Consider the following 21,617-nt stretch of genomic DNA (forward strand, 5'->3'; position numbering starts at 1 on the left):
AAGTTACCACCATTTTTTAGGTACAAGCCTAACTCATTTTGTAGCACTTCACTTTATTGTGATTTACAGATACTGTGTTTTTTTTTTTTACAAACTGAAGGTTTGTGGCAACTGTGCCTTGAGTAAGTCAATTGGCACCATTTTCCCACAGCATTTGCTCACTTCATGTCTCTGTGACACATTTTGGTAATTCTCACAGTATTTCAAACTTTTTTATTATTACTATATTTGTTATTGTGATCTGTGATCAGTGATCTTGGATGTTACTATTGCAAAGAGATTATGATTCACTGAAGTCTCAGATGATAGTCAGCATTTTTTCAGCAATAAAGGAATTTTTAATTAAAGTAGAATTCTTTTTAGACATAATGCAATTGCACACTTAATAGACTACAGTATAGTGTAAAAATAACTTTTATGTGCACTGAGAAACTAAAAATTTTTGTGACTTGATTTATTATAGTATTTGCATTTTTGTGGTGGTCAGGAACCAAACCCGTGATAACTCCAAGGTATGCCTGTATGGCGTTCAATAAAATCTTTAGGGCTTTTACATATATTATTTAATTTAATAATGAAAATAATGATTACAATAAATAAATTGCTTTTTAACTTAAAAAGTTAAGCTATACTTGTAGTTCTTTTAAGTGTCAGTTAGATACTGACTCTATCAGTATTACCTAAATTTAGTTTCGTCTTCTGGATTCTTTTTGATTTCTATATCCAACTTAAAGAAACATTTATTTTGTATGATATGTATTTGCCACACCTGTATTATTTTGCTGCACAGTGTCTAATGTGAAGACACATGAAAATATAACACATTTAAATTACTGCCATTGTATGTATATCTGTACACACATACTTAGGTAATGTAGGGATTCATAGGTCAAGTTTCATTTTGATTTCCCTTAGGTAAATGTATTTAGTTATGTTTAGCAACTCCTGTAAATTTATTTTAATTATTGTGGCAATTAGGTTCAGACATGTTTCTTAGTTTATATGTATTATCCTTTCGTTCGCAGTTGGATTTTAGTTAATGCAATTTGTGACTAAAACATGTTACTTAAAAGTGATTTTAAAAGGTTTTCCATGATATAAACATTGCTTATTAATCGACCTATAAAATCTTTTGATGCATTTTATATATTTTGTTTTAAAGTTCAAGTCATTTTAAAGTCAGAACACTTACTGCAGATGTGTCTCTCAAGTTGTTTTCAAAATTAATTTTAAAAACATTTCTTTTGCAAACCATGCTTTTGCACAAGATATCAAATAATAATTTTTTAAACATTTATCTTAAGTTAGACATATTACATGGTTTCCTAGGAAGGTCTGAAGGTTTGACTGTGACTCTTTGGGATTAATGATTTATTCAAGAATGGATCTTCACCTGACCAATATATAACAAGGTCATTAAAGAACAATAAGAATGGACACAACGTTTTCCTTTCTCCAGTCCTGAGGGACCCCTTGTCCTGCATGATTTCCTCAAGATAATGGCAAATGGTTCATCAATGACATCTGACATTTCCTTAATTACCCTCAGGACATATGACATGAGGATGTTCTGATTTGAATTCTTCCAATTTTTCCAAGAGATATTTTCTCATTTCAGCTTGATTCTCATTCCATGCTCCAGGTAACAGGTTTCTTCCAACATTAAAAGTTTTATTGCTGGCCATCACCAGTGTTTCTCCTTATCTGTCAAAGTAAGGTAATTTCCTCTGATTCTTCCCTTTTGCCTAATATATTCACGAACTTTTTTTTTTTTGTAAAGGCAAGTAATTTTTATGAACTGTGTTAGGTGCATTTCCTCTCTATTTCTGACCTTCATACATTAAACCTACATAAGTCTACTAATTAGAATTTTCATCTTTTTCACCTGACCTTGAATTATGTTTTATACAGAGTTTTTATATCAACAATTATTGAGTTTCTAGGCATATTTTCACATTCAATTTAGTGATACAATGGGATTTCTCATCAAAATGAATTCCCAGTAAGTGAAATCTTTAAATACTTTTTATTATAGTCAAGCTAGAATATTGCCCAGGCAAGAGTTAGTGGCAGGCAGAATTTCATCAGAAATATTCCATGCATGGGGACAGAAGCATTGGACTTGGAAACCAGAAGGTATGGGTTAAATTGTTTATCTTTGTGATACTGAAACACATTTAATCACCTTCTTACTTTGTTTTAATACATAAAAAACATGACTTAGACTCCCTCCCCTACCTATGTCACAGAGGAGAGTGTATATGAAAACACTTGGTAGACCATGAAGCTGTAGACAAAGGCAGCATACTGTTGTTAAAAATGCATACTATGAAGTACAAATAAGTAAGACACTGTCTGAGTAGCTGAGAACTGTTGAGATCATGTCTTCCCAACTTAAGCATTCCCATAACATTCACAGTTATCTTTCAGAAACTCAACTGTGTACATTTTTTTGTCAGAAGATACAGGGTACAGGAAATCTCCTGCTTTCGTAGCTTTATACTGTAAAAGTGGATGATCCCTGTGTCCTTCCCTAGAGGAGCTGTAGGCTAGCAAAAGCTCTTCCTCCACAGCTCTCTCCAGCTTAGTTGATACACATACCTTTTCAGTTCAATGTCAAGCTCCCGTTGAACTCCGTGTCAGCGGAACAGCTCCTCAAGTTTCCCTCTAACTTTCATCGCTACTTCGCTCACTGATGCTGAGATGCTGCTGCTTGGTGTGTTCTCACTGCCTGCGCCCATGGCTAAAATCCCAGCACAAATAGCAGACAACTGGAAAACATGAAATGTCTAAGTCTTCCTGGGAGGCTGTCTTTCTTTAATATTTCACATTTGTCATTTCATTTTATTAGGTCAGCCACTGTAGAAAACAAAGACAAAAAAAAAAAAAAAAGGCTTCAGAATTTGCCTTAGGGTAGGGGATAAAGAGTAAAAGGAATAATGTGTTCTAGACTTGATACATTCAAATTTTTAAGAAACTGATATTAATGGCTAGTGTGCCTAAAATTAAGTCCTAAGTAAAACTAGCCATGGTTTATTTTCTCATTCCAGTGAATACAGTGATCTTACCTTTCCAAGATAATTGGAATTTAATTACTTATTGGCTAAGTACTAACCCTGGGCTTTGGGTAATTCACTCAACTTCTTTCAAACTCCTTCGTCTAAGTTGTAAAATGGAACTGATAATGCTAGCCTGAGCTGAATTCTGTGAACAGTAATTGAAATAATATACAGGAAAACATGTCTTAAATGAGTAGACTGTATTATAATTGGTGTATCTTTCACCCTCAGCAAGATCTGTAGAATGCATACAGACACATCTTGAGACAAAAATGTAAGACATTAGGATGTTATTAAAGAACATAAAATACAATTGTAGATCCAACAACCATTTACATCTGTGTATTCTTTTCTTGAATAGTGTAAATTTGCTAAATTTTGTGGCTCACTTACTACAACTAGGTATTCAGGGAGGTTAAAGCTAAAAAAAATAGCTGCAGTAGTAGGAAGGGTTACATAGAGATTTTCTGGGAGGCTTGGGAATATATAGGATTTAGATAGGCAGAGGGTTGGGCAGAAACACTCACAGGTAAATAGAGTAACATTCATGAATGTATAATGAGAAGGCATACGTCTAGGGCAAGAAGGATATTAAGCTATTAAGTGTTTGAAATATCTTTAGTTAGGTAAGATGAAATTAGATTAGACACGATTTTAAAAGTAAAGGTGTACTGAAATTAGTGGGATGGGAAATACAAATTAAATAAAAGCTTTTGAACAATGACATTATGTATGAATTTTTCTAAATTGTTCTGCCTTTTAAAAAATAATCTAGCAATGATGAGAATTGAAATTGGGGTTGGAGAAACTAGCTATGAATTTGTTGTGTCTATTTATGTTAAAGGTGATGATGTTACGTACTGAAGTACTAACCGTGGAAATAGAGAAAATACAAAAAATACTTAACTCACAGGAAAGAAATAGCTCAAAGAATGGCAGAAACTGAAGCAAATCACACTGTGACTCTTTCCTAAGCCTTCCTCCTAACCTGCCTATTCAATATGAGTAAAATCTAGTTAAAATTAACATCAGTAACAGCCATAAAAAAAAAAGAAAAGAAAAGAAAAGAACTGACAAAGAAGGAAACCTGATATCTATGCATTAACAAGGAAGAGTTTCTTTGTTCTGGAAATGATGGCAGTTTCTGGACGGATTTTTAAAATGTTCAGATATCATATACCTGATTTTTCAGCTTCAGCTTGCAAAGCTTTCGTTGCAAAGTGACTCTTTCAGTGACTAAATGGGATTCAACAACATGGAACGCTCAAGAGTCTGGGGTCTGGGCTGATTTTGCAAAATTGCTCTCTGCTAGACATACTTCTGAAAGCAGTTGTCAAATCAAACAAGGCTGCACTGGCTGCAAGCTATTGAAAGCAAAAAGACAAACATAAAATAAATGTTTGACCTGGCTCAGCATTGCAGTGAAGGAAAGCTACGCATGTCAGTCAGATCATGGTACAGTTCTTCCTGGAATGGATAAAGCATATAGGAGGAGAAGAAAAAATAAAAAAAAACTGAATCCTGGAAAAGGATGAAAGACCCAGGAAAGTAATAAAACCCTGTGGAAAACAAAAGGCAGGCACAGCACAGTAGAAAAGCCAGATTCATTTTTATTTCGTAGAAAATTCAAGCATTTTCATTTCCCCTTCCTTTCAAGTTGATCACCTTAAGGCTGTAATGGTTCACGGAAACAACCCAAAAAGCACAGGGGAGCCACGAGAGCATCTGATGGGGAAAAGAATCAATGAAGACAAGCTGGTTTAACTTTGAAGAATTATTAACCACCAGAAAAGTCAAAATGCTCAAGAAACAAGGCGAGGTAAGTCAAAGAGGAGAGTGTGAGAGATTTATTTTTAAATCCAGTTGACATGCCAGTTTACCCAGTCAGGAACTAAGGTAATAGCTTAAAACATCTTGGGAACTTGTCTATGAAGTATGGTAAAACAAGAATAGAAAGGGTTTGGCAACTCCATAGGTATTCACCTACTTATTGAATTTCTAATTACCCAAAGGCATCTTTTTAATTTTTTTTTAATCTGGTGATCTTTGTTCACCACTGCTAAAAAATTTAATATCACTTTAAAAGTCACACTGAATCTATGATGGATAAGACTGGAAGCAGCAATCCTTTCTGATGAGGCATCTCCAACTTTGCTTTCAATGACATCCTTTATGCAACTGGACAGCTGGAATTTTTGCTTAGAAACATAGCCTCTGGCCATTTCCAACTTATTTAAAGAAAGTTTTGAAAATCATTTAATCACAATATAAACCCACCCAAATTACAACTTCATATCAACTTCCATAAGCATGGCAGAAGCAGCTTATTTACGTAATTTGGCTTTAGCATATTTGACGTTGTGCTGAAGATAAACACAAAATATAATGTTTCCCCAGGTTTCCTTATTACCTCTCAGGAATATTAAATACCTAGAATATTAAAAAATACATTACATCATGATTTTTGAAGTATTTTACACATAATTAATGTCTTTGTGAAACAGATACAAAAGATAGCTAGCTAGACCCCCTCACCACACACACATCCACACAAACCCACAAAAAGTATCCACATTGTAGCCCCTCTACGTTTCCAAAATATTTTCTCCATCTCCCTAGTTTTCCCTGGGATCCATCACTTCCTCTGGAGTGATAAGGGATGTATATTCTTGTAAATCCACGTATTTTGAATTGGGTATTCCTCCAATTTTCCCTTCCTTTTTATTCTTTTACTATTGCCAGCTAGACTTTGGCATTTGTCATCTGCCTCTACAAGGATTAAGTTTCTAGCCAAGGCAGTCACTGACCATCAACACAACCTGAAAGGAGTTCAGGCTGGAGATGAGGAATGAGGCTCTCTGGGCTCTGGGAAAAACTGGCAGAACAGGCCTTCAGATAGTTAGATATCTTCAGGAGAAAAATTTTTGAGCCCAAGTTCTTATGTCTCCTCATATCTAGAAAGGTACTAAAATCATTAGTGGTGACATCTGCTCCTCATGACTAGCAGCAAGCCTCTGCCTAAATGTGTGCTTAATTGCATGTACCCCTCCTTCACTAAAATCATACGTAATACTGACATTCTCCTCTGCCTCTTTGGTTCCTTAGAGTTATCTGAGATGCTGTCTCCTGGGCTATAGTCCTCATTTTGCCCCCAATAAATCTTCACTCACAACTTTCACACTGGGCATTTTTTTCAGTTGACACCATCTTTATATATAAAGCCTAGATTCTTCGGAGTCTTAACCAGCTCTACAACTCTGCACCCTCCCTCTCCTACTGAGTGTAATGTGCTGACCTCCTAGTCCTCCCTTTCAGGTTTAGAGCTGCACTGCCTGTCTTCCTGTTATCTTGATGCCTGCGCCACCTGGGTGACATCATTCTCCATGTGGGTGACCCACACAGCACCGTAGTCATCCACTTGACAAAAACCCTCCACTGTATTTCTGCCGTATCTTTCTATTCCCACAAACTAGGATTGTGTCATTTTCCTCAAACTATTCCACCTCTGAAATGATAAACTTATCTGTGATATTATGATTTATAATAAGAAATATAGTAGTCCCCTCTTATGTACAGGGGATCTGTTTCAGGATTCCCACTGGATCCTGGTAGTACTGAAACCTATATACACAATGATTTTTTCCCTATACATACATAATATAAATTATCTATAATATAGATTATAAGTTTATAATTTTTAATTTAGGCAAAGTAAGAGATAAACAACAATACCAATAAAATAGAACAATTATGACAATATGATATAATAAATGTTATATGAATGTGGTCTTGCTCACTGGAAAATATCTATGGTACAAATTTAATGCCTTCTCCATCTTAACTAAGCATTTAAGATACACTGTAGTGGCAACTTTTGCAGTTTGAGTTGCAGCAGCAAAACTAGCACAAATTTCTTTGTCCTTCTTCAAAGTTTCACAGCTGAAAGACTTTGTTCTTACTATAGAATGTATAAAGCCTCAGCATATGATTTTTTCTCATTGACTTTCACCTTTTTCACTTAAGGAAGGCATTTTCTGGTTTCTTCTTGGCATATCTGAATTGCCAGCATCACTATGCTTGCATTTTGCTGCCATTTTTAAGTACATATGCTTACTTGAATACAAACACAATACTGGGACAGTTGATCTGATAACCGAGGAGGCTACTAAGTGACTAACAGTGGCTATTCTGGACACAGGGACAATTCATGTCCTGGGTGGAATGGAGCAGGCTAGCCTGAGATTTCCTCAAGCTATTCAGTACAGCACACAATTTAAAACTTAAGAAGTATTTATTTCTGGAATTTTCCACTTAAGATTTTTCAGACCTCTGTTGTCTGCAGGTAACCGAAACCACAGAAAGCAAAACAGTGGATAAGAGGGTCTAGTGTATATATTTGGTCTTTGTCCCCATTTCTGGCACAGAGTTTCTAAAACCTTGGAATTTTCTGTGATGACAGTGATTAAGGTGTCTCTTGTTAGTTAAGGAGATGGCTTTGGGATCACACCTAAGGATGAGGGCTGGTTGTCAGTGAAGTCACTGGATGAATCATGACATTAGACAGATGAACCTTTCATTCCCACCCCCACCCGCACACCATCCAAAGAGAGGAGAGGAGGTGAAGATTAAGTTCAGTCACCAGTGGCTAATTATTTAATTAATAATGTCAGTGTAATGAAGCCTCCATAAAAACCCAAAAGGACAGTGTTCAGGGAACCTGGTTGGTGAGCATATCATGATTTTGGGAGAGGGGTGCCTTTGAAGAAGACATAGAAGCTCCTTGAGCTTTCCCCTTACTATGCCCTATGCATCTTTTCTATCTGGCTGTTCCTGAGTTCTATCCTTTTATAATATTGATAATTTAGAAAACATGTTCTCAGTTCTGTGAACCACTCTAGCAAATTAATCAAGCCCAAGGAGGAGATTTTGGGAACCTCCAATCTATAGCTAGTCAGTCAGCACAAGTGACAACCTAGACTTGAGAGTGGTGTCTGAAGTGGGAATGAAGGGGCAGGTCTTGTGGTACTGAGGACTTAAACTGTGGGATCTCACACTCTCTCCAGGTGGGTAGTGTCAGAATTGAGTTGAATTATAGGGCAGCCAGCTGGTGTCTGGGAATTTCTTGGTGTGTGTGTGTGGTGGGGGAACTCACACATTGGAATTGGTGTCAGAATCATATTATCCTTCCTACTCTAGAATTTCACATCCTTTTGGATCCCTTAACTCAGTTATTGTCTTCTTTTCTTCTACCTAATAATCATATCTAATCCCTTGACAGCAATGCTATCTTATTAAATCATTTTTCACTTTTTTAAACTTCTGACCCTATGATATCCTGATTGATTCTCAGCCAATGATTTGTATTCTTAATTCAAAGATAGTAAGGAAGTAATCAAACAGAAAAGCCTTCAGTTTTCTTTCATCAAACTAAAAGTCTTTACATCTTCCCCATCTTTGTATGGATCTATCTTTCTGTCCTGCTTCCATGATCTTCTGTCTGATGAACTTCTACTCAGACTGGGGTCATTTCTGAGCTCTGATATCCTGACTCCCCAACCTCCATCCAAATGGAGTCAAGTGCCCCTTCCAGTTGTTCCCGAAATATCTTATATGCACTCTTTCAATGTATCTATTGACTGCTTTCAATAGTATATTAAGTTAGATGAATCCTTCATGCTACCAAGCAGACCTTAGAATATTCACTTGAATACATACACACACATGTACACACACATACAAATACATATATGTATGTATACATATAGAACATATACATATATACATACATATGTATATACAATCATAGAATTTTTCCTTTAGCTAACATTCTGATAAACCATATATAGTTCATTCTCAGTGTGAATTTAATCTTTTCACTACTTTATGAAGCCTTTAGCCAAAAGAAATCTTCATCTTTTTGGTAAACTTTGTTTAGTACAGTTTTAAATTTACAGGAAAATACAGAAAATAAGAGTTCTCATAAACAGAAAACCCATTTTACCTTATTATTAATATCTTCCTTTAGTAAACTTGTTACAATTAATGAACCAGGATTAATATATTATTATTAAAGTTGACAGTTTAGATTTCCTTAGCTTTTACCCAATTTTCTTTTTATGTTTTAAAATCCCACCCAAAATACCATATTACATTTAGTTTAGTCATGTCTCCTTAGGCTTCTCTTAACTGGAGCAGTTTTTCAGAATTTTATTGTTTTTGTGACATTGATGGTACCAACTGGTATTTTTCAGGCTGCTCCACTATTTGAATTTGTCTGGTCTTTTTCCCACAATCAGACTAGGGCTGTGGGTTATTGGGAGGAAGATCAGAGAGGTAAGGCACCATCTCCTTACCTGCTATCAAGGGTAAATATTGTCAACATGATTTATGACCATTGATGTTGACCTTGATCGCCTGGCTGAGGTAGTGTTTGCCAGGCTCCGCCACTAAAAGTTCACCCCCACCTTTTCATACTGTGCTTTTGGGTAAGAAATTAATTCTATGCATCTCACACTTAAGATGTAGGGAGTTATGCTCCTTCTTTGGGGCATATTGTTTGTATAAATTATTTGGAATTCTTCCCATTGGAAGATTTGCCTCTTCTCCCTCACTTGTTCATTTATTTAATCATTTATTTATATCACTGTGGACTCATAGGTATTTATATTACTGTAAGTTGTAATCCATTACTACTTTATTTGATTGTTCAAATTGTTCCAGCTTTGACCATTGGGAGCTTTCAGTTGGAGCCTGGTCTACTTAGACATACTCCCATTATTGGGAGTTATTGTATGTATGTGTGTATGGTTGGGTTTTTGTTTGTTTGTTTCAGGCACTTTTTGATTTTTTGGCATTATAAGATATCGAGGCTTAGCTTGTGTTATTTCCTACATCTGCCGTAGAATCAGCCATTTCTTCAAGGAGCCTTGTTCCTTTCATGGCCAAATGGTAACAAAAACCAAGATTTGGGTGCTTGGTCACCCAAAACTCAGATCATTGCTACTGAATATGTGCCTCCAGCAAATTGTGAAAATTAGCATGTAAGTGTTCCTACCATTGAAGCTGTTTCAGCAGCTTCTGCTCCAGGTAAACAGATCTCAGTAGTGATTCTCTGTAGTCAGCTGACACTTCAGATTTTGGGGTGGCCTTTGGCAGTTTGGCAGATCCAAGAAAAGTAGTTGATTTATAGTTTGTGACTTTTGTTGTTGTTGTAAGGACAAGAGTGATGACTTTCAAGATGACTTTACATGTTGTAGCTGAAACCAGAAGTTCTTCATAAAATTTTAAGGAAAAACCTAGAGAAGGTAGACTCTCTCTACTAACCCCTAAAAAAGCCGTCAGAGAGTATTATGAATTCATTTGTCGGGCAGACTTAATCACTAGGTATCTCCTCAGGCCAAAAATTAGAATCAGAGTTTATTCACTTTACATGTACAACAGCAAGATAAAAAGATTGATGGTAATAATTCATGAAGTAGATGTGTTAGCAAAATGAGTAAAAGCTGAAAAAAAAAAGAGAAGACTGGGGAAACATAATCTCTTGCAAATACCAAAAAGTCATGCCAGTCTGTCAACTTTTAGTAAAGGGACTCCAAGTCTTGTCTTATCTATTGTGTAGACTCTGCAGTGATTTATGTATTTCCATAGAATGTAATCATTGAGTTATGTAATTACCAGCTCGAGTCATGAAAATACAAAAACACAGAACCATATCTGTATAAATCAAATGTAAGAAAGCAGGGATGTATCTAATGTATTTTAGAGCAACCCCTATACTTAATACATTGAACACAAAAACAAATTGGGACTTCAGTCAGTCAACTTCTATTACTTGGAAAGTCACTTACATAGAATTCCTCAGTCCACCAGTGTTCTCAGTAGGTGAACCATTTTCTGCATATTTTATCTATGAACTGTCTAGTATAATGTATAATTATAACAAGCAGCAGCCACATTAAGAAATATTTTTCTTACCCAGGTAATGCTATATGTTATATATCAGATAAGTTTCCCAACATCTTGACTATATGCATCAAATTGGAAATGGTTAATAGCTTCCTTCCTTCTTCTCAGTGAGTGAAAACACAGCACCGGAATAGTTCCTGATGATAGAGTTTCTTTTAGGTACATGAACAATTGTTTGATTGTTAGTGACAGAATCATCCATTATTCTTTATGAAAGTGGCAGAAGAACAAATGCTTGCATTGTGACCACACTGTGTAGGTGTTTGTTTAAAACCACTGTGGAAAAGGTAACTCGCATTTCCCTCGTGAAGATGTCTCTAGTAGTTACCCACAGTGCTTGTGGAGCTGATTATGGATTCTCACTGGAAGCCTTGGGACTGACTAATGGCTCTTGGTGACCAATAATTGATCAAAAGATCCTTCTGGATTGTACGCCAACAAGACATTTTAGTGCAGCAGACACAATTTACAGAGCTTATCATAGTTCAGAGTGATGCTCCTTTACCTCAAAATCTGGCCTGATGTATGTACTTCAGCATCTTAGTGAAAGAGTGACATTATCAAAATGACACTTTCAGAAGATTATTCTGGTGCTACAGGGTGTAATAGATTAGAGTAGCAGAAGCCAGTGCTTGAGATGTTAGAAAGGAAGCACTTTATAGACATTTAGATTCAGGCTGAGTTCGGCTGAACAGAACAAGAGTTCTGGCTTATGGCTAAAGCCATGTAGACTACTGGCAGTTCTGTGAAAAGTTAAGGGAGGAGTTTTAGCAAGACTTGGAGATGGTCTGAAAGTTAAAGGAAAGACAGTAATATTCACTTGCCTTCTTACTGAGTAGAAATATCATTGATTATGAGTTTGTAAAAAGCTTTATACAAGAAATGAATTAGCTGTTGTCTGTCTGAATTAGGGGTTGGAAATATTTTCTAAAATAATGAATGTTTCAGGATGGGGAGATATTGTGTATCCAGCGGTATATGTGTGTATGTTGTCCAGTAATAGCAACTAAAGCACAATACTGGGGACAGAAATCTTGAAGGACCCTTTATCCAAAAAAAAAAAAAAAACCCATGAAAAAACAAAACAAAACACCGACAGTTGGAGTCAGTTACCCTCTTAGGGGCTTTATTGAGAATTGACAGAAATAGCCCTATTATTAGCCAGATCCTTAAGCTCTCCCCAGGAAATAAGGAGTGAAAACAGATCATATGGTTGTTTTTTGGAGAACGCAGATATCCCACAATGCATATTATTATACATGTTATTCCCATCTCTCATGTGTTTTTTTTTCCTATCCAGAGTCAAGTGAGGGAAGATCCAAAAACATCATTTGCAAAAGTTAGACAGGCTTGGAGAAAAAGATGGTAGTCAGATAAAATTGAGAGTCTAGCTGAATATGACTTTCAGATAAACAACAACATTTTTTGAATTGCACACACGTCCTATGCAATATTTGGGACATGCTTATAATAAGTGGTAGTTATTATTCATCTGCAATTCAAGTTTATGTCAGCACCCTGAATTTTAATTGGCTAAATACGGTGACCTAGGTGAGAGGCAGGCATCTTGTTTCCTGGCTGGCTGTTTGTGGAGTGACAGAACATTCAGTTTTATTCTGACACTGCCACCTGGCTCAAGCATGATTAGAAAAATTTTAATAATACATTATGGGAGGATCAGAGCATGGTCTGGTGCTGAGATACCTGAATGAACCAGTTCCATGCTTTGAGAGTTTGGTGATAAAGCTAAGTTGACTGTCCACAAAGAGCTGGGTGCGTGCCAAAAGATTCCACAGAGTAGCACTACCTCAGAGCAGGACTCCTGAAATGCAGTGTGCAAATGAATCCCCTGGGGATCTTGATAAAAAACAGGATTTGATTCAGAACGCCTAGGGTAGCTGCTGAAATTCTACATTTCTAATAAACTCCAACACATCGCCCAGGCTGAAATCCCACTTACCACACTTTAAGGAGCAATGCAGATCAGCGCTGTCTAGAGTCCAGTCTGACTCTCAAAATTTCACTTACAAAAACTTGGTCTTGTCAGTGACCTTAGAGATTTTGATGACCTAGAAATACTGACTTAAATTTAATTAAGCCAACAAGACTAGTATGAGAATCCAGAACGCTATGCAATTGGCCACCCTCATTCTCAATAATTAAAACCTCACGTAGAATACATCACTTTTCTGCTTTAAGCCCTCTGTAGCCTCCTGTTCCTTTCAGAGTAAAACCCAGTCTCCTGATGGCATCTAAGGCTCTGTATGACCTGCCTCTCCTTCATCATCCTGACCTCATCTGCTAAGTAAGACTCCCTATTCACCCTCACCACTTCCTCTCCTGCTGCCTTGGCTTCCCTGCTGTTCATAGAACACACCAGACACTCTCCTGATAAACATTCTCTTGATCCCCAACCTTGTTTTGCCCAAAAGCTCTTCCTTTCGATATCCACACAATTATTTGATATGTTTCAGTATATGCTTTTTTTATCTCCTCCTCTAGGACTTAAAATGAACCCTGAATGAGACTACCCTGCTGGGCTGATTTTAACATGCACTTCCTTACCCCATACCCCAGATTTTCCTTCATTCTGATCTAACTTTTCCATAACACTAATTTTCTAAATAGCTTATACTTAACTAAAATGTTTAATTAACTATTTATTACCTATAGTCTCATGCTAGAATATAAATTGCACGAAGGCAAGGATGTTAACAGTGCTGCCTTGAACAGTATTAGGTTCAAAGTAAGCTCTTAGGACAAGCTTTTTTATTTGAATTAAACTAACTTATTTGAGAGAAAGAATTATTGAATGGAAAGTTACTTTGAAAGAACTGGACAGGGAGAAGGGAGGTGGAAATTTGTAAACACCACGGGACAGGAAGTCAAACAAAGCATCCTTCGACCGTATCATGTCTTTAGGAGCCTGATTGTTCCACTGGAGGAGTCAATGTGCTTTTTAACCAATGAGTTCTAGAAGTCCCCTTCCAGATTTTTCTCTCTTATTCTCCTTTCTCTTTGATGGAATATCTATTTTTTTAAATCAGTATTTTTCATGTTAGCACCACAGAGTTAGCTATTATGTGAAAGAATTCCATTTTTTTAAGATGGTTTGGCAATGATTTGATATGATCCAGTAAAAGTTGATTTTATTATCCACATTCTCAGAGATTTTAGGACTTGTAGACCTCAAATAAAATCATTTGTTTAACAGGGTTGGAAAACATAAGAGGTATAAAAGAACTAATGGTAAAAACTAAACACATTGAATTATTTGTGTAATACTCTCAATTATAATAGAGAAGGGAAAAATGCAATAGTAAGAGAATCCATGGTATATAGGGAAAATTCATATAGCAAATGCAGTGTCAGAATATTCCAACTGGCCTATATTTAGTTGTATAATTTTTATTCTAATTTTTGGAAATATCTGATGTATAAAGAGAGCTAGTTGAGAAGAACAATAATGGTTAAGAAAATTAGGAAATAGAAATAAGACACAGATCTTCATAAAATGTTAAGAATAACAGTGATTCATAAGAAATTTATTGAGCATTTGCTATGTGTCAGCTACATGATTTGGAGTACATTAATATAAGATAAAATATAAATTTTAAAATTTAAAATTATAATTATATAGCTTTATATAATTATAAAGTTTTACAGTTATATCAAGTATGTAAAAATACAACCATATGGGAAAAAAATAGTGTAAGCCTAAATTCCATAGCAAGGAAATCATATGGAATATTCTATGCTTTTCTCCAAAAGAATTTATACATTTTGGGGATTAAATATCTTATACTGTCTTTTCTTAAATCTCTATCAACATGCTCTGTATGAAACTTTTTGTTAATTTTTATTAAATGGTCAAAGCAACTATCAATATTGCATTGGAAATGAAGTTTTAGCAATAAGATTAATCAAAATGGTTAAAATACTTCTTTTTTATAACTTAAAAGCTAAATGTAAGCACTAGCATATGTTTTAATATTACTTTCAATTTTAGACATAATCTTAAGACCAAATTTGTTTGGCTGTTATTATTATTCCTATAAAATAAGTTCAAACTCTTAAAAATATGTGTTGGATAGTTTCCTAATGGTCTATAATATACGCATTTTAACTTGTTTTTAAAGATTTGAAATTTAGAGTCATGTATTAGAAATTTCATTTTTTCTTTCCTATGTCAAATCTTTAAAAGGTTAAAGTTATTATTGTTATGGTGGAAAATATCTTTTCCAAAATGCCAAAATGAATTAATATCTATGTAATGTCATAAAGAAACTTTAAGTTCCATATAATGTTCAAAGAACTGATTGCTATCTTTTCTATTATAGATGTCAAAGCACTCTACCTGCCCTGGCTGTATTCCAATTCCTGATCCATGAGTCTTCCTTCTGCAATAGAAAGGCTGTGTACCCTGAAGGCATCGACTGCCACCTCTTCACTCCCAGCCACAACTAACTGGACCAGAGGGTGACCTATCCTCTAGTCATCTCTGGGTCACTTGACAAGTAAAGGTAAGCTGAGGCAATCAAATTCTCTAATTCAGAAATTTAAATTCATAATCTAAGAAAGAATTGTCTGATTAGAAGTAAGAGGAGAAAACAGTATGTAGAGAGACACATGATTGGGTAGACTGTGATGTCATGTAGAAAACAAACTAATGGGAAAACAGAGCTTGTGAGTGAGCAGAAGCCAATCACAGTGGGATGAGTAAAGCAGACATACGCATTGTCAGAAGAAACGTATTATCTGCAAAGGACTAGAGCAAAGAGTGGTGAACTCTCTCTCAGGTGCCTTGAACCTGTGTGAATCTAGAACTACACTCCTGCTCTGGACCCTCTTTGGTCTGACTTATTATGTTTTCTGTTTTCATAAATCTTCATGGAAGTACTCTCATAGCTTCACATGTATCATTATAATAATATCCTCCTACCTGGTTTAGTGTGACTGGTCTCTGTGTTTTACAGCCAAAAAGGTTTTGTCTAAACTATACTTTTAACTATGTAGTAGCTTGGGTAGTGGCCCCCAAAAAAGATTTGTCATGGAAACTGTGCATGTGACCTTCTTTGGAAGAAGGGTCTTTGCAGATGAATGAAGTTAGAGATCTCAAGATGAGATCATCCTGCATTATCCTATTGGGCCCCGAATCCAATGACAGGAGTTTTTATGAGAGACAGGAAGGAAGACACAGACCCAGGAGGACGCTGTGTGGAGACAGAGGCAGAGATCAGAGTGATGCAGGTGCAAGAAATGTGTTGAGTCAACCAGAACCTGGAAGAGGCAAGATTCTCCCCTAGAGCCTTTGAAGTGAGTGCAGCTCTGCTGACAACCTGATTTTTGAACTTCTGCCTTGCAGAACCATGAAACAGTACATTTCTGTTATTTTAAGCCACCAAAATTGTGATGCTTACAGCAACCCTAGGAAATGCCCAAATACTTAGGATTTTTTTACCCCCACATTGAAAGTGAGTGGCAGGGGTTTTCATTAAATAGGTAGTGAATATATAAACCGTGCCTCTATTTTCTTAAATAGAATATTATGAATATAATTTAGATGATTTCCTTAACTCTGGACAAACTTTAGCAACTTTGCTTTTGTATTCTGCAAAGATAATGGCTTGGCAGTGACTGTAAATGTTGATAGAGCTGTTGGTCCCCATGCCGTGGCCCTCGGTTGCTAGATCTTCCTGAATTAGTGGTTCTCCTTTATGGCAGTATCATTTTAGTTTGTTTAGTCTCTAATAGTTATGATTTTATTTTTCACTTATTAAGAATATTCTAACACAAAAATCATTTACAAGTTTATTATTATGCATATTAATGTTTATCTTTTATAGAATTGCAATTCTTTCAAAAGCTACTACAGGTACTAGAACAAAAAATCTGTAATTTTTATTTTAGGTATTTTTGGATTTGTTCTGTGTTTAAAGCAAGGCATTAAACATTATGTCTTATCTATAAAAATTAAACCAAACTATTTAGCATCTCTTTACCTCAGTTTCCCTATTTGTGAAATGGAGATATGGTTAACTATTTCATAGATGTGTAGGAATTAAATTAATTAATATATGTAAGCACTTCGATCAGTGTAGTTTTATATTAAACACTCAATAAATCTCTAGTATTGGCTAAACCTGCTATTTATAACTATTAATGAATTAGTTATTACTAATTTTGATTTTGTATATTTAGCAGTACATCCACCTCCTAAAAATTTACTTGTACTAGAAACAACATAATTGTGTTTTACACATATATATATTTTAAGTATAAATATATAGTCTCAGATCAGTGACCAAATGGGAGCAGTGTTTCTTCTAACTGCCCACGTTTTTGTGCTGGCTTTTATAGTACGTGTTTTTATTTCTGAGTCACTTTTTATATAGCTTATTCAAAACTAAGCTTGTTAAAATTCCCCCAGCATCTTTCCTTTGATACACATGGACAAAAGCATCACTAGATTGCATCTTTCCCAAACTCAAAATACAGAATTTATCATCAACTCTTCTTCTGCCCTTAAAATGATATCCAATCTGTTAACAATCTTTTCAATTCCAACTCTAAACCCCACACTTTGAGACCCAATCCTACCTCCACTCCTATGTTTCAGGCGTTATTTTCTATAGCTTGAGATATGGAGAAAGCCATCTAATTTCCCTCCTCTAGAGGGTGTGCATGTGTGTTTGAGACTAAAGGGAAACAACATAAACAGATTCCCAACTTCATGCACAATGCACGTGCAAAAATAGAAGCTCTTGCTATATCTCAGCTGTAATGTCCCATGAGGGCTGCCATTCCTTGATTCTGAAAAACCTGAGTGATTAACAATTATGACACAATAAGGATTATAAAAATCACCTCTACTCTCTGCAACTCTAATTTCAAGTATCAGTCCAGCCACTAGCATCAGTCAGGTTCCTGGTACAAGTCCTAGGACAAGTGCTAGAGGAGAGAATACTCTTCTTTCTTTTTAGGTATTAGGTTCTTCGAACTTTTTCCCACCTTAAAACTACATTACGCATGATGATACAGTCCTAGAATTTCTAAAGTTCAGCAATAATTTGGGTAAAATAGGATTTTATGATAAAAAAGCAATTAAGGAGAATTTTAGATATTATTTCTGAACTGAAACAAATGACACAGATGGAAAATTCAAAGTGCTAAGATAATACATTGCAAAAGGCTGTCTCTATATCATTTATACATGCATTAACTACATACAGACACATACATCAGCATGTGCTTACACAGAGTAGTATGTCACACTTGCCCCTGTTAGAGCTTTTGTGCCTTACCAATATCCTTTGGCAGAGCGTGGATTTTAGCAAGATAGTCACCAACATTATATCATGAAAGATCACTAGTATTGGCAAGATAAATCTCACCGTCTTTGGGTAGTCACCCTAAAAAGGTAATGATCCAGTTACCTATCCAAATGGGCTATAACAAGAATAACTATGACACTCTGAAAGGTGAGAGGTACAGACTTCCTGTTATAAAATTAAAAAGTCATGTGGATGTAATATACAACATGGTGACTATAGTTAACAATACTGTACTGCATATTTGAAAGTTATGAGAATAGATCTTAAAAGTCCTTATCACAAGAAAACAAATTTTTTGTAACTACATGTGGTGATGGATATTAGACTCAGGTGATTATTTTGTGATATATACAGATTATCAAATCATCATGCTATACAATGAAAACTAATAATGTTACATTTTAATTACACTTCAATGAAAGAAAATAATCAAATCCTTAAAAAAAAAAAAAAAAGGTGAGAGTAAAGGCAGCAGGGAAGGAGGCCCAGGGAAAAGAAATTTCAGGGGCCCCATATGAGGCTTTCTCTGTGAAGTGAAAGGTGTATTTCATTGTTTTCTGAACTTTCTCACATAAAGGCACTTCTTTTCCTTGTTCTGACACTTACAGGTGGAGTGACTGTCCTTGGCAAATTGCACCTATCTATAGCCAGAAGAGGCAACAGGGATCTACTCTGTCATTAGAGATCCCTCTGTAGGGTTGAGAGAAAACGGAGTGGGCTAGAGGCTACAGCTATCAGGAAGTGGGCGTGAGCTGCAGGATCGAGGCAGCTGGGTCATCAGACACGGCTGTCTCAATTCATGCCTGTTGCCAAAACTACTCCAACAAAGCCCCACCTGGCAACTCAAGGACTTTCTGTTCGAGCCTTGGATCACAAAAAGATAGACTAGGAATAAAGATGAGTGGTTTTGTTTGTATGAAATATGAGCTAAAATGGAAAGGCCACCTTCCCATTTCAACCACACAGAATTGGTAGGGAAAAAAAAATTCACTATCAGGAAAACACTATATACACACCAATATTTAGTCAATCTCCATAGCAAGAAATAAAAATCCCAGTTGAAAGAACGAGACAAAAAGTTCACTCCAGGTCATAACAGTCGGGGAGAACTGAAATCCACACAGGCACACAGAACTGATCATCTAACTACGACCTCAGTGTTACAGGTCGTTGGGAGTTCAGAAAGCAGTCCCAGATGCTTAGGGAGTTAGAACAAAGGTCCCTTTATAAAGCTGGGGACTGTGAATGGTTGTAGAGTCCATCAGTGGACCTGGAAAACTCTGCCTGTATCTGGGAATATATCACAGCAGTATGCCACCTGACTGAGCCAGGAGAAGAAAAAGCCTCTTGCTAGAAGTCTGACTCACATAACTATGCTGTTTGCAATGAATGGTTTGAATTTTAAATACCTGGGAATGGTAAAGCCTCGTGCTTAAGCTCACATGGGTTTGGTTCCCATTCTTACTACCAGGGGAGTGGTGTCCATTGTATTTAGGTGGAATTTGATTGCACTTGGCCTCAGCTGTGTTAGATGGTGCTTGCTTTCTGCTCTGGGACTTGTCTGTGAGGACCTAAGCAAGCATTCCAACTCATTTGTAAGCCTGGAAATTCCAGGGAATTTGCACATTAAGGGGTAACCACTGACCAATTGAGAGAAAAAGCTGATGTATAAATACTATTTTGTGTTTCTTGCAAGCAAGGTTGCCAGATGTAGCAAATAAAAATACCAGACACCAATTAAATTTGAATTTTATATAAATAGGAAATTTTACGATAAAAAATCCCATGCAATATTTGGGATTTATGTTAAAATTTATTGTTGTTTGTCTGAAATTCAAATGTAACCGTGTGTTCCATATTTTATCTCTCAATCCTGCTTAAGAGGGCAATTCTAAGGCATTCTAAATGGCTCCTCAGAGTAGCCCCAGCGGGGGTAGAGCCCCATGTGCCCATAGCCATGACTGACTTGATAGCCCAGCTTTCGATGGGCTTCCCTTCTTTCTTCCTTTATGCTGGCCAGTTTCTCATTCCCTTATCTAGCGATCAGTTCTCAAAATAAGGTAACAGCACACAGAGTGTGTTTATTTTGAGAGCAACCACAAAACCTATAGAAAAGACACCCTCAGGATGGGATTCTAGAACTAAATAGCTCACTGGGAAGCAGCAACTGAACATTTTTGTGTTTTCCTCTAAAATTCATATGCTGATAACCTAGTGCCCAAGGTGACGTCTATGGGAAGTCAGGTCATGAGGTCGAACTCTCACGAGTGGGATCAGTGCCCTTATAAAAGAGGCCCCAGAGAGATCCCTCTCACCTTCTGTCATGTTAGGATGTAAGAAATCTGCAGCCTGAAAGAGAGTCCTCATCTGACCATACCTCCATCCTGATCTCAGACTTCCAGCCTCGAGAACTGTGAGAAATAAATAAACCACCCAATCTGTGGTATTTTATTACAGCAGCCTAAATGGACTAAGACAGTGATAATTCCTAGCATCCAATAGTAGCAGAATAAAAAAAAATGAAAATTCTCACATACGATGGATTGGGATTAGGTACTAGAGGAAGGTAAGGTATTGAATTATGCAGTATCTCTCCAAGGACTGTGTAGAGTTAACTACTTTGTTTTTTGTTTATTTTTGTTTTTGCTTTTATGGTTTTTTTCTATTTACATTTCAAATCCTATTAGTTTTTTTTAAATAAATTTATTGTGGTATAATTTCTGTACAGTAAACTACTCATACTTTAGATGTACAATTTGATGGATTTTGATAGATGTATATACCTGTGAAACCACCATAATGGATTAAAAATCCAATGTTTGTTCATGGTCTTGAAATAGAAAACAAAACAGAACAGAACATGGACCAACTCTTAACTCGAGGAATGCTGCAAGCGATAATTGTCTTTATATAATTGTTTTTGTTGCTGCTGTTTGTGATGTAAGGTGGTATTCAAATTACATATTATCACGTAAGTAGAACCAATTCCATCCTTTCATTCGTTGAGAATTTGTCATTTCTTCATTGGTTTGTGGTGTCATCTCTGTCATATGTTGTTTTCATATTCCTGTATGTCTATATCTGAGCTTTTAAATCTATTCTTTTCTGTTTATTTTTCCCTAAACCAACACCATGGTATTTTAATTATTTTAGCTTAATGTTAAATCTTTTAGCTAGTAAAGAAAGTGAGTGCCCTATGTTGTTTTTCAAGATAGAATATTGGATATTCTAAAAAAAAAAAAAAAAAAAAACTCTTTAG

General features: G+C 36.0%; 1 long non-coding RNA gene across 1 annotated transcript in view; it reads left to right on the plus strand.

Annotated features, from left to right (window-relative positions):
* The first annotated feature begins 4,747 nt into the window (after window positions 1-4,747).
* LOC116663013 overlaps window positions 4,748-21,617 on the plus strand; it is a 56,562-nt gene continuing 39,692 nt past the window's right edge. Inside the window, exons 1-2 of the long non-coding RNA XR_004319013.1 lie at window positions 4,748-4,878; window positions 15,365-15,547. This is a non-coding gene — a long non-coding RNA (uncharacterized LOC116663013). The remainder of the gene's footprint in view (window positions 4,879-15,364; window positions 15,548-21,617) is intronic.

Source organism: Camelus ferus, chromosome 1 (assembly GCF_009834535.1).
Source record: "Camelus ferus isolate YT-003-E chromosome 1, BCGSAC_Cfer_1.0, whole genome shotgun sequence".
Taxonomy (NCBI): Eukaryota; Metazoa; Chordata; class Mammalia; order Artiodactyla; family Camelidae; genus Camelus; species Camelus ferus.